At 43.4% G+C, this 13,843-nt stretch overlaps 1 protein-coding gene across 3 annotated transcripts in view; it reads left to right on the forward strand.

The window, feature by feature from the left end:
• The window catches only part of SOBP (sine oculis binding protein homolog), a 159,980-nt gene that overhangs the window by 90,378 nt on the left and 55,759 nt on the right, over nt 1–13,843 (forward strand). The window lies entirely within an intron of this gene.

Here is a 13,843-nt window from a genome sequence, read left to right on the forward strand (position 1 = left end):
ATCTGTTGGGACCTAATGTTCTTGATTAGCTTGCAAAAATGAGTGCTCCACAATGAATTTTTCTGTTTACCTAAAGTAAACAGAGAATGAATCTGTAATTTATTTAAAGAGAGATTCACACATTGACTTAGAAAATGAAGTTTTGAATTAATTTATAGATCTTTCCCTCACATTTCCTTTTCTTCTCGACTGCATTTAAGTAAAATATATAATTTGATTAAATGAGAAGTAGAACATACAGTTTTATTATGAAACTACTTAAAAACACTTTCCCCCCAGCTATAAGTATATAAAAACGGGGAGGAAAGTGGCAGGTAGCAACTCCTTTGCCTCTGAAAACTCCGTCTATAGAAACTTAAGGCCAAATTTTGCTTTCAGTCCCACAGGGAACACCCAGGGAATTTAGTCAGTTGTACTAATGTAACCGAGCACAGCAAGCGGTCTCTAGGTTTTCAGTTATGTCAGGGGTTTGAAAACAAAGCCAACCTGTGCTTGCCACAGGAGAGGGGATATGGGAAACAAAGGTTGCTTTATTGTCACCTTTGTATTCCTCCCAAACCTTAGGAGCAGCCCTGGGATTACACTGTACCTTGCCTCTAGCTTTTTTCCTGGACCATTGCAGCCACAATATCACTCCAACACTACCACTATACCTTGTCATGAGACAGGGCACTGCAGTGCCCCAGGGGCAATTCCAGCAGTAGTTGCTGAAGCCTTGAGGAGACTAGCTGTCCCTCCATTCCCTGGGGATACCCCTTATCAGTGGGCCAGGATAGGACATATATACAGTGCCTAAGTGGTAGCCCCATAATCATCAATGGATTTCCTTTACTAAAAATTAATCCCCAGGTAGCTGGTTCAGATACTTTCTAGCTGATTTGAGCCACTTATGTCACCCAAATGAGCCAAATTCATTCCTAGGGTTGCTTCTGCATTTTCTCTGCATGTGACACCCTTTAAAATTTAAAAAAAATGAAGACATGGCTGACTTTTACTTCAAGGGAGTAACACCCACAGTCTGGATCTCAGGGACTGATCTTGAAAGGAATTGGATCTCAATTCAATTGCATAATTCCTGTTGACTTCATTGGGAGCAGGGTTAAGTCCTGAGTAAACAAAGAGCAAAAATTATACACAAGTATACAAAATTATTTCCCAGTTCAGCTATATTTACACGCTTCATAAGAGGTGCTTCTTTCCTTTCTGGCCATGCTGAACTTCAGCAGTACTAGTTAGGTAGTCCTGACACCCCCTTTCCTATATGATCAAGACTGGGCAATAGGAGTTTTGAGTACACAACAAAGATAGAACAGGCTTGAAAACAAGAGTCTCATTTAGCAATGAAATAATTAATTTTTTATTTCAAATGAAAAATTACTTTTCTATTAAAATATAAGCAAACAGTAGAACCATTAATCCCCACTTCCATAGCCTCAAAAACAAACGTTGTTTTAATGTGCAGTTATTTCCCCCCACCCAAATCAATCTACGTTTAAAATATTGCACAATTATATACATGTACCCAGCAACATCTCAGAGTCATCCTAGCTAGTCCTCCATGTGCTTTTTGGACAGGCTTCAGTTCTTATTTAAGGAAGGAATCAGAGTAATTTGTCACCATTTTACTTTTCCTATGCTGTCGGGGGGGAAAAATTGGCAGGGGTGCCATCTGTAGTTTCTTTCATATTTGAAAGGAAGTGTATAAAATTATGAATATGTTCTTCTGCTATCATTAAATATATGTTTAGGAAGTATCTATCTTTGAAAATAGTATGTTAGTAACAGCCTCTGGTGATGGGGGACTGATGTTATTGTTTGGCTAAGATGTTAAATGATTTCTAGACAGGTAGTCATTTTCCTCGTATATTTTCATTTGTTCTAAAGCTATGTTGTGTTAAAATGTGGTTGAGAACAAACTAACATTTAAAGGAGCTAGTCAGTCAAACAATATCTCTATCTGAAGTGCTAGTCAGTATTTCTATATTTCTTTTAGCAATTTTCTTCTGGATGAGAAGGAAAAAAAATCAGAAAGAATGGAAAAAGGGAATAAAAATGAGGAAGGTTGTTTCCCTGATGGAAAAAGCTTACCCAGACCTTGACAGGAAGAGGCAGAAGTTGGTTTCTTGCTCTTTATAAAGCAGTAAAAAGTTAAGATTTTAAATGAAAGAGAAATTGAAACTTGTTTATTCTTTTGAGAGTCAGGAAATCCTTGGAGTTTTCTTAGTGCAGTTTAAGAGTAAGTTTTATAATAGCCTGTCAGATGAAATTGGAAGCTTAGGCTCAGAAGTGCTTTCTTAGCTTTAGGGTCCAGCTGCCATTTTTCAGTGTGGTTTGTAGCAGCAAGTACAGACTCTTCTGTTTGGGAAATGCTTGTGCTCTGAGGGTGCTGCCAGGATGGATCTAGGGGATCAAGCACTGATGGGTTCTGTATGCTAGTGTACTCCCACAAGAACAGGAGCACATGGTGAGAATGTTAATAGCCTGGGTCACAGACACTCATTGAAAGCCTTAACTCCTAAGCACTTGGATGGATTTCTAAGCATAATAACCTATACTATTACAAATCATATGCTTTCCTCATTGCTTATTTATCTACAGAGAAGACTATTTTGGACAGTGAGGTGAAACTTGATTATTTTTTAAAACAGCTACATAGGAAATATGACAAAATAGGTCATCATTTAAGAAAATCGAAGCCCTGAGTATAGTATGAAGCCATGGTAGTCCTGGGTATTCAGAAAGCAGTAACAATTAAAGATATAGTTGGTATAAAAATCCATTGGGCAGTTATGGGATTATTTTATGGTATTGATTTCCTACTTTAAATACAAAATGTGTTTTGTGCCATCATATTTAATGTAGAATGTAGAAAGCCAGGCATTAAACTTAGTGGTTAAGATGCTTGAGTCAGTGGGGATATAGAATTTTCCTTGTGAACTTTCAGTCATTTTGCAAATTTAGTTTTCTTAAGGCTAGCTGCACATGATAAATCTCAGGAACTACATAATCCAAATATTTTTTAAAAGAATAAGGCCAGCGTGGTGGCTTGGCTGGTAGCACACTTCATTGCTATGGACCCTGCCTCAAGACTTTAATTTCTCATTCTGTCAGCTTTTATACAAGCACACCTCTTTGTTTCTGCAGGGAAAGGGCAGAATTTAGACCCCTGGAAACTGATTATTGAGCAGCAGTTTGAGCCAGCTAGTAGTGAATGTTGGGAGAGAGATGGGATTAAACAGCAAGAAAGGGTGGGCTAAAATGAAAGGACTAATGAAAAGCCTCCAATCTTTGCTCTAACCATCCCAAATTCCTGAGTCATTGCCTAGGGAAAGGGCAAGTAAAGTCCCTGGCACATACCCAGGTTAGTCAGAGCAAGGGAGAGCCCGTGCCTGAATGCTCCTCTACAAAAACAAAAAGGGAAAAAATAAACCCAATTCTTATTTCTCTCCTGCTACTCAGGCAGTGCCATGTAGTTTCTGGAAAGGCATGTTGCTTTAGTAGCAAGTGAGAATTTGAGGGAGAAGGATTGCTAGATTATTTTCTTGTTAACTTGTTTATGTTGATAACACAAACATCCTTCTCCAGTGGAATTATATTTAAAAACACACCACACACCACTGCCAAAGCTTTACATTTGACTGTCACCCACTCCACAGTCCAACTAGTTCCCTTGCAATGGAGTCATGATTATCTTGCTCTACAGTCAAATGTCTGCTGCTTTTAATACTGCTACAGTCTGATAAATTCAGTATCCACGACATAATTAGTTAAAAGATAGGCTGGTTGGGAGAAAGCCCTTTTTGAAGCACGTAATTAAATATACCCTGCCATCAGTTTTTTTTATATAAAACTCTTCACATGCAGAACAGCAATCACATATGGTCATGTATCTGTAGTAATTAAGGAGGGGGAAAGGGAGACTATGAAAACACATAATAAACAAATAGGTTTAACAATGTGACATAAAGAATTCCCCCCTTGAATGCAAGACCTTCTTTAGAATAATATAAAAGACCAACAACAATCGATGTCGTAGCCAATGCACAGTCTTAATTCATGCTGTTGTATCTAGGGATTTAGCACCTATTTCATATGGCAGGGGTTGGCAAGCTATGGCCCTTGGGCTGGAGATGTTTGATTTGGCCCATGGACTTGGGTCTTCAGCAGCTGTCACTTTCCTATGCTGATGCAGGGAAAAGCTCAGGCAGCAGGCACTATCCTTGTGCTGCTGTGAGAAAAAGTGGCGAAGGTGGCTAGGTCCTAGTGCCTATTCTTCCATTGGTCTTTGACCTGAGCCAGTCACTCCAGCCCTCAGCCTAAAAAGGTTGCCGACCACTGTCACATGTGATCAGAAGATGTGATCTAAATAGATATCTAGACACTCCAGTGGGAATAAAGATGAGGACAGACCTAACTGAACATCATCTGTAACTGGTTTAAATCACACCCGTAATATTATACTGCTTAAAACATTTTTAGATGTTATCAGTCAGGGCTTTTTCAGGGGGGAGGGGGGATGCAGGGACCTCCAGAAGCTTGTTTTCTGAAACCAAGTGTCCGGAGTCCTTGTTAATACAAAGATGATTGACATGTATGCTTATGTTTAACCTGACTGACTACAACAGTTCCTGAACTTGTTACCTTATCAAAGATGTTCTTGGTGCTGTTTTGTTTTAGTTTATCATAAAAAATTTCCTAGCTCAACTGCCAAGCAAAACTTCCACCAATCATCAATTCATCTGTGAAAAAACCAAGCAAATTTTGTCAGTTGGGCTGCTTACAGATGTAAAAAAAATCAACAAAAAACAGCGCTTTACTTTAAACTCTGCACACCCTCACACTGAGTCCAGCGCGTGACCAGTAGAACCATCACATTAGTTGGACCCATCTTGCCCAACATCAGTATAGATTGGGTGCTTCAGTGGGGCTTTTCTGGCACTTGTATCTAAAAGCTGATATGATCGTAGGTCTGATCATATCAGCTTTTAGATACAAGTGCCAAAAAGCCCTGCTGAGGTGCCTGATCTATACAGACACTATGGAGCCGGGTTGAACTAATGCGCTGCTTCTTCCGGTTAAGCACGGGTTTTTTTCCCCCACATCTGTCAGCACCCATGATGTCACACACGATATTTACTGCCAGGTTATAGGGGTATTAAGTTTAACTATTTCTATTTAGCATAGGGATGTCAAACTCAACTGGTGCCCAGGGTTGGATCTGGACCTCAGGGCTCCTCTGGGCCACACCTGTGGGGAAAGTGACGGCTGTGGCAGCAGCAGTGGCAGGGTAAGCAGCAAATGTGGTGCAGCAAGTGGTTTCCTGCTGCAGTGTAGGCAGTACAATTGGCAGTGGCAATGGAGCAACCAGCAATGGGCCAAGCAGCTGTAGGATGAGCAAGCGTGTGTTGCCAGAACCATCATTCATTGCCCTTCTGCCAAGAGCTATGGGCCCCAGATTCTCCGGTAGGCCCCATCTACTGCTAACCACGCTGTCCCTCCCCACTCCACAAACCATGCCCCCATTCTCCCCAGCCTGGTTGGCTGGATGGAGCAGTTCTACACAACAGATTGTATATGTGATACCCCATATGTATTGGGTATTTTAGTACTCCCATTATTGCCTTTGCCTCCTGTTTCTCATTTTCTTTTCTTGTAGCCATCTCCTTTTCTTTCCTTTATCCTTCCATTTTGATCTCTTTTTCCTTCCTCCCTTATTTCCCTTTCCAGCTCTCTCTGCTTTCATTCTTATTTTTAGGTCCAAATCAGTAGGGGCATTGGTGGAGTAGTCCATATTCCTGCCCTGAGATGTATTACACAGCCCGTGGTATCAGTGAATTTGAATAGAATGGGGTTATCTTAGTAAATTGTAAGTCTACCTGCTATTCTGGAGGCAGGGCTCTATATTTTATCTTAAGTACAGTCCCATGTTGAGGTCTATACAACATGTCACTACCCCAGGGGAAGCTACAGGAAGCACCATGCCTCAGGAAGCTTTCTGATATGAAAGAGAATGATGATTGATACACCATCCTCAAAAAGATCATCCTGGTCCCACTCCTTTCTTCTTCTCTTGGGGAAAGCAAATCCTACCCTAGGTAAGAGCTGCACCCTCTTTTAAATGCCAGACCATGAGGTTGGTTATTGTTTTAGTTTTCTTAGCAGCCCAGCTGGGAGAAGTCCCTTATATTCAGTGTCTTGTCTGAACACCCAGACACAAATACCTCCTGAGATTTATATTTTCTGAGAGGGTTTGCAATACACAGAAAAATAAGAGCATGATTGTAACGCAATGCCATGATTATTCTAAATCTAGCTGAGATAGTTAACAAAAGCAGTGAACCCAGCTGTGGAGGCTAACCACCAGACTGTGCCAAAGCCCCTGGGAGACTTGTTTGCGAGAACATGCAAAAGCTCATACCACTGTGTCTTCATTGCAGTTGTTACCCATGCTACCTAGATTTACAACGATTACAGATATGCCCACCCCTCTTACAATTGTACCTGCATTTTATTTCAGAGACAAAATTGTTCCACTTCTGCTATTTTTCAGCAGATAGCACCAGATTTCTTCAAGTCCCCTGTCCAATGACAGATTGTGACTCACAGTCCATTGATTCATATCATGTTTCATCAGCTGCATTGTAGTAGATGCTGTGAACTGAACGGACCTGGATTCACAACCCACAGAAATCAATGGAAAGTCTGCCATTGGCTTCAAGGGCTTTGGTCCAGGCCCATATAGAGTTGGCAGAATTGCCTGTTATGGCTTTATAACAAAAGTCTTGGGGAAAAGCAATTGCAGCATAGATGTGATGTTGGTGTTCTTAAAACCTCAATAATTTTGGCCATATGAATTTTTAACCTTTTTTTGTAACTAAAATAATGAAATGGCGTAAGTCAGTGGTTCTTAACCTTTTTTGCACCAGGACCCATTTGTAAACATCAATGGCCAGTCCCAACCCAATGCCCCTCGCTCTTCACGCACTGCCTCTGGCCCCCAGGCCCCAGCCCCGCAGTGTGTGGGATAGGTAGGGCCCCAAGCAGCCCCTTGCAGGCTGGAACTCTTGACAGCTGGCAAGGGAAAAGCCCACGGTTTCCCATGTCTGTCTTCTTTACACGAGAATCCATTTCTAAAGTGTGTTGATCCATTTCTAAAGTTTAGTTGCAACCCTTTCATATATTCCTGTGACCCACTTTTGGGTCTTGATCCATGGGTTGAGAAGCGCTGGCTTAGGTCATATTATGGACTACTGGCCTGCAACATTTCATTTTCAAACACAAAACTGTTCTTGAGTTATAGGGGCACATCTTTTTTTAAATGGCCTGTAAAAACTACAAAAACCTGCATTCTGTTTCTTTTCATGTTAGGAAAAAAATAGGCAAAATGATTGTAAACCATTTTTAAAAATTGCTGTCGGCTACATTTACAGGATATACGGTATTTACTTTGCACACACATAATGACCCTTCAGGTCTGCAGGAGTTAAGAAGAGACTACAGTCTCCCTGTAGGCAAAGTTCCAATCCAAAATGAAATGGAAACACTGACATCCATATTCATAGCAAATGGGCTAGGCACAAACACTGAATGACTGATCTGTTGGCCTCCCTACACACAGTGCATTTCCAAGGTAGGCATGCAGATAAACACACAATATGGTCACTAACCCAACAGGTGCAGTTTGATAGAGATCTAGCAATATTAATAACAGTCAAATAAAGAGCAATACCAAAAATGCCAGCATGCCAATCACTGCTAGATATGCTTTCCCTTGGAATTTATATGCTATATGCCTGTCTACACACATCTCTTTGATCTGGAAAAGGTTACTATTTTAGAATAAATATATCCACTGTCTCACATGATGCTGGCCTGGTCCCTCTTGCCCTGCCTTTTGTTGTCATTTTTTCCTACTCTGTAGTGGAGGGGAAAGATTTTTTTGTTACAGCGCTGGTTGTGACTTTGGAGATTTGGATTCTATTCCTGGGTCTGTGTGACCTTCAGCAGGTGACTAGAACATCTAGTGCATTGGTTTTCCCCATCTCTAAAGTGCTAATAATATTAACATATTTTCTTACATACAGCATACCCCCTATATAATACACATCTTGTTTTTGATGGGCTGCACAAAGAAAAAAAATCTTCGTTTAGAAACTGAGTAGCAGCAACTGGCCTGATTTGGTTCACTGGGCTATGTCATTCAGCTGGGGGCCACCTACAGGTCTGGAAATGTGGTGGTGGGGGAACAGTGGCAGTGTTCATTGTCATTACTCCCAGAGTTGTGGCAATTAACCCTGCCACCACTTCCCTGCTGCCAAATATCGGGATCTATGGAGATCCTTTTTTCTTACATACATACATACATGTTCCCCCAGCTGGTTTTTCTTGGAAAAAGGCACAGGTTATATGTGAGAAAATACAGTATTTATTTTGTCTAAACCTGATAGTCATTAAAACCTGCTTTGTGTCTTGCCTCATCAGCATCATGCTGAGAACTCTGAGGGCTAAATCCTATTTCATTTTTACACACATAAGTGGTAGAGTAACTACATTTTTTGGCACTTGTACACAGTTTAAATTCTATTTCCACCAGAATAGGATCACCCATATGTGTACCTGCTGGAAGTAAGATGGAGGAAGAACAGGATTCTTGTCCATCTGCTAGCCCAGTAGCCTACTGGCTAGGGCACTTATCCAGGGAAAAGGAAAGACAGGTTTTAGTACTCCATCTCCAGAGAGGAGAATAAATCTGCATCTTCCACTTCTCAGCAAAGTGTTCTAACAACCAGACCATGGGATAAGTGTTGCCCAGATCCTTCTTCAGCCCTCATCTTAAAGTTGGCCCTCGTGATAGCCAGGAGGGGAAGATATGTGGGACCAGGACAAGGACCAAGAGGAAAGATGGCTCTGTGAGATGGGTGCTAACTTGCTACTACAGTAGCAAGATTGCAGGGGGATGGCTAGGGCACCAGCCCCAGGCTCCAAGCTGAGGGGCACAGAAAAAGCAGCCCCCATGCTGCTGGCCCAGCCACTGCTACTAACAGCCTGGCTGTAGCTGCTGGAGAACTGCCTAGGCTGTGCTTCTGCTATCCCAGAAGGGAGAGGACCCTAAGTTCTGTCCTCAGTGGCTCTTCTGCTCTTTCCATTTAATATTTATTTGCTAAAATAGATAAATAGCAGTAGGATAGTTTCTGCCCTACTGGAGGCAGGGGCCAGGGCCAGGGCCAGAACCATGGACCCCTTCCCTTTCAGAACTACATCTACCTTACTGAGCAACTCTGCCTCTAGCTTGCATTCCTCCTCCCATTGCTAGTTGCAGTTTTCACTCATCAGTTGGTATACCCTAGGCACAGAATGAGCATAGCTACAGGTGCAAATAGAATCCAAAGTGTGCTTTGATGCCAAAAATTGCAATTGTGTGGTTATGCAAATGCCACTTAGGCCTGTTGAAATAGGGGGTTGAAATAGGGATTTACCCCTAAGGATTTTACCTGAAGCTCAGTGAACTCAACAGGGTCCTTCTATTAACTTTGATTGGGCTTTAAATTATAAACTAGATCTTGTAGGATGATAGGAGAGAAATGTATAGATTAAAGAAAGATGTATTATTATTATATGCATCTTTTTTTCTTTCTTGTAAACACAGATTGATGCAAGTTAGTTTATAACTTGCTCTTTATTACCAGCATTTAAGTTGAAGTTTAAAAACCAGCTATACAGTGTTATAACAAAGTATAACCCATTCTGAAGGGCTAACTAACTCTGAGATTCCTATGTAGCTGCCTTAGCAGAAATGAGATGCAAAAGCCCATTTCTTTTATATTTGGGGTAAGAGAGTGGTTCTTTATCTGCAACATTAAAAAAGACTGAGGGAATTCAGCCCACCTAATCTAATATAACGAATGAAGATTGGAGGTGCTCTGGGCAATAGTGATCATGAGTTGATCAGATTCATCGTCCACCATAAGGCTGGGAATTCTACCAGCAGAACAGAAGTCCTTGACTTCAGAAAGGCAGACTTTTGTAAACTCAGAAGTCTAGTTGGAAAGGCCCTTCACAATCAGCAACTGGATGACTTGGGAGTTCAAGAACGGTGGCAATTTTAAGGAGGCAATTCTCGCTGCTCAAAAAGAGGCCATCCCCACGTGGTTGAAAGAAGGGAAAGGAGCCAAGAAACCTGCCTGGCTCAACAGGGACAACAGGGAACTTCTCAAAAAGGAAAAAGAAGCATACAAGCAATGGAAAAATGGTTCAGCATCCAGAGAAGAGTACACTCATATGACCCGGGCCTGCAGATGTGAGACAAGGAAGGCCAAGGCATGCATGGAGATAAAGTTGGCAACTGAAATAAAAGACAATAAAAAGTCCTTCTATAGGTACACTGGGAGCAAGAAGAAATCAAGCTCCACTGTGGGTCCCCTACTGAACATGGAGGGGGAGCCCACAGTTGATCCCTGTGAAAAGGCTGAGCTCCTTAATTCTTACTTCATGTCAGTATTCTTGAAACCAGGCGTGAACTAATCACCTGTCCAGAGACCGAGAGAATACAGCGATGACAGTAATTCACATAAAATCAGCGCCAAACAAGTGAAGGTACTCTTAGTGCATCTGGATGTTTTCAAGTCGGCGGGGCCAGATGTCCTGCACCTGAGAGTCCTGAAAGAACTGGCCGAACCCATAGTGGTGCCTCTGGTGAGGCTGTTTGAAGAATCATGGAACTCAGGAGAGGTCCCGAAGGATTGGAAGAAGGCTAACATAGAGCCCATCTTTAAGAAAGGGAAGAAGGATGACCCTGCAAACTATAGGCTGGTCAGTCTGACTTTGATCCTGGGGAAAATCTTTGAAAAAATCATCAAGGAAACCATCAACCACAAGCTTGTAGCTGGTGGGGTACTGAGAAACAACCAGCATAGATTTGTCAAGGGGAGGTCATGCCTAACAAACCTGGTGTCCTTTTATGACCAGGTAACTAACCAGCTGGATATGGGGCATGAGGTGGACATCATCTACCTAGATTTCAGCAAGGCCTTTGATACCGTTTCCTGTGAAATTATTTCACTTAAGCTGGAGGGTGCTGGCCTAGACCAGGCTACAGTGAAATGGGTTGGCAACTACGGCCGATCCCAGCGAGTTGTAATTGATGGGGTGACCTCATCCTGGAGGACTGTCTCCAGTAGTGTCCCCCAGGCATCAGTGCTCGGGCCCATACTCTTTAACACCTTTATTAATGACCTGGATGAAGGAGCAGGAAGCTCAATGATTAAGTTTGTGGATGACACCAAGCTGTGTGGAAATGCGGGCACATCAGAGGATAGGTTAAGGACACAGGTTGACCTTGACAGGACAGAACACAATCAGATGAGGTTCAATAGGGAGGAGTGCCGGGTCCTTCATCCGGGTAGGAAGAACCTTCACCATAACTATATGTTGGGAGGTGGCCCACTGGCTGGCACTGCATCTGAAAGGGACCTGGGAGTGACAGTCGACCAAAGGATGAATATGAGTCATCATCAGTGTGATGAAGTCAATAAGGTAAACAGAACTCTGGTGTGCATCAGCCAATGTGTTGCCAATAGATCCAGAGAAGTGCTCCTCCCCCTCTATTCAGTGTTGGTGAGGCCACAGCTGGAGTACTGTGTTCAGTTCTGGCCACTGCATTTCAAGACGAATGTGGATAAGCTCGAAAGAGTACAGAGAAGGGCCACCCGCATGTCAGGGGCCTGAGGGATAGGCCCTCTGAAGAGAGACTCCGGAAACTGGGCCTGTTCAGTCTGAGTAAGAAAAGACTGAAAGGAGACTTGATAGCTGCCTACAAGTATGTCAGGGGTGAACACCAAGATCTAGGGGAGCAGCTCTTCCAAAAGGCACCCCTCGGGAGGATGAGGTCCAATGAGCACAAGATAGTTTAGGAAAAATTTAGGGTAGACATGAGGAAAAACTTCTTTTCCATAAGGGTAACCAGGATCTAGAAAACACTCCCAGTAGAGGTGGTGCAGTTGCCACCCCTGGAGGTGTTCAAGAGGAGGCTGTACAAGCACCTCATGGAGTTTGTTTGAACCCAGTTACCTCTTGCCCATGGAAGGGGACCGGACTTGATCTTACAGGTCTTTTCCGATCCTTCTATTCTATGAGTCTATGATTCTATTAGTGTTTAGAAAGTGATTATCTCTTGAGAACAATGATGAAGATAAGTGGCGTTACTGAGATAGTTTTCCTGATGATGTTGATAGGGTTGCTGTTGATTAAAGAGTGGACATTACCTTTGAAAGAGATTTCAGCCTTCGCAGAGTTTTGAAGAGCTAAAATTATTCCCTGCCACCGCCTGCCTCACCACTGCCTGTCTTTTATTAATTTGAGGAATTGGGCCATCTTGTGGTGCAAAGGAAAGCAGAGGGAGGTGGGTCGGGAGTTTTTTTAGGCCTTCCTCTTTTGGGGTGCATTTCTGGTTTGGTTCATATATGATTAAAGGGTGATAGTTAGCTGTGTTAGTCTGAAATCAGGCAGAAGGCAGGGTAGATTTGCATGTTACATACTAAATCAGAGATGTATAACATAAGCTTTTGTAAACAGAATCTGATGAAGTAAGCCCACTACTTACAAAAGCTTATGCTATACATCTCTGATTTAGTTAGTCTATAAGGTACAAATCTACCTGCCTCCTACTTGGTGTATATATTCCAGCAAAAAGCAGAGTGGTTCCCTTAGTAGTTTTAAATAACCCGTGAGTCTGGTCTAGTGAACCAAGTTGAGGAACATAATTCAATAGGCAAAGGAAAGGGGAAAATAGGAAAATTCGGAATGTGAGGGACTAGAAATAAGATAGAAAAAGGTGAATATGGTAAATTTGAGAAGGGCAACTATTGTCACTGTACATGCTGGGATCCCTGAAACAGACTGAATTCAAAGCAATACATTCCCCCCCACCTGTAAAATCCATCCTTGTAAATGCTAAGAATAAGGACCAAGGTACTCAGACTTCTTCCAGATGATCATTTTCCTTAATATAGGTGGTGTTCTATAGGCTAGGGACAAACATTAAAAAACCCAGAGCCTGAATTGATTCAGTCTTTGCAGGTTAGTTTAACCTGTGCAGATTGAACCGATTTGCAAGTGAATAGACATTCACTTTTGATTAGAGAAATGCAGGCACATGCCTACGGTGGCTCAGGCTAGTAGCTGGGGGGCGGGGGTGCTAGAGCAGCTCTCCCTTCCCTTCCTCAGCAGCCACAAGGAAGGAAGGGAAGCTGACCTGGGGGTGTGTGGCCAGGCCACGGCAGGGACTAAGTATGATTGCGGAGGGATTTAAATCCCTACCCTGGTCTGTAGGGACCCCAGCTAGGGTGTACCTGGAGGGGGAGGAAGGAAGCAGCCCTTGACAGGCTTGTCTCTAAGGCCAGACAGTGACCAGTGCAGTGCCTCAGGCGAAGGGGGGGGAAGGGAGTGGCTTAAACTCCCTTGTCTCTGGGTGGGCACAGGATCCCAGCTGGGGTCTGCCCAGCTTTGAACCCTGCTTCTGCTTGGGCAGTGAGGGGGCCTGGTCAGAGCTGGCCAGCATGGCCCTACTGTCTGCCCACAGCTAGGACTGGGGCAGCAGCTGGAGCTTCAGGGCTGGGACTGTGGGGCTGAGCCGAGCTGGCCTGCGGGTGCTGCTGAGGGCAGACGCAGAGGGGCAAGCCTAGGCTGGGCCACAGGGGCTGGGCCCTTCTCAGCGGGCTGTGGCTTGGGCTGGGGCTGCAGGGGCTGTGCAGCCAGATTGCTCCCAGCTCCCTGCGCCCAGGCTAGGTGGGGTTGTCAAGGAGCCTCAGCTGGCTGGGAAGGGCCTGGCAGGGCCGGGACATAGAGC

The sequence above is a fragment of the Alligator sinensis genome, unplaced genomic scaffold, assembly GCF_000455745.1.
Source record: "Alligator sinensis unplaced genomic scaffold, ASM45574v1 scaffold313_1, whole genome shotgun sequence".
Classification (NCBI taxonomy): domain Eukaryota; kingdom Metazoa; phylum Chordata; order Crocodylia; family Alligatoridae; genus Alligator; species Alligator sinensis.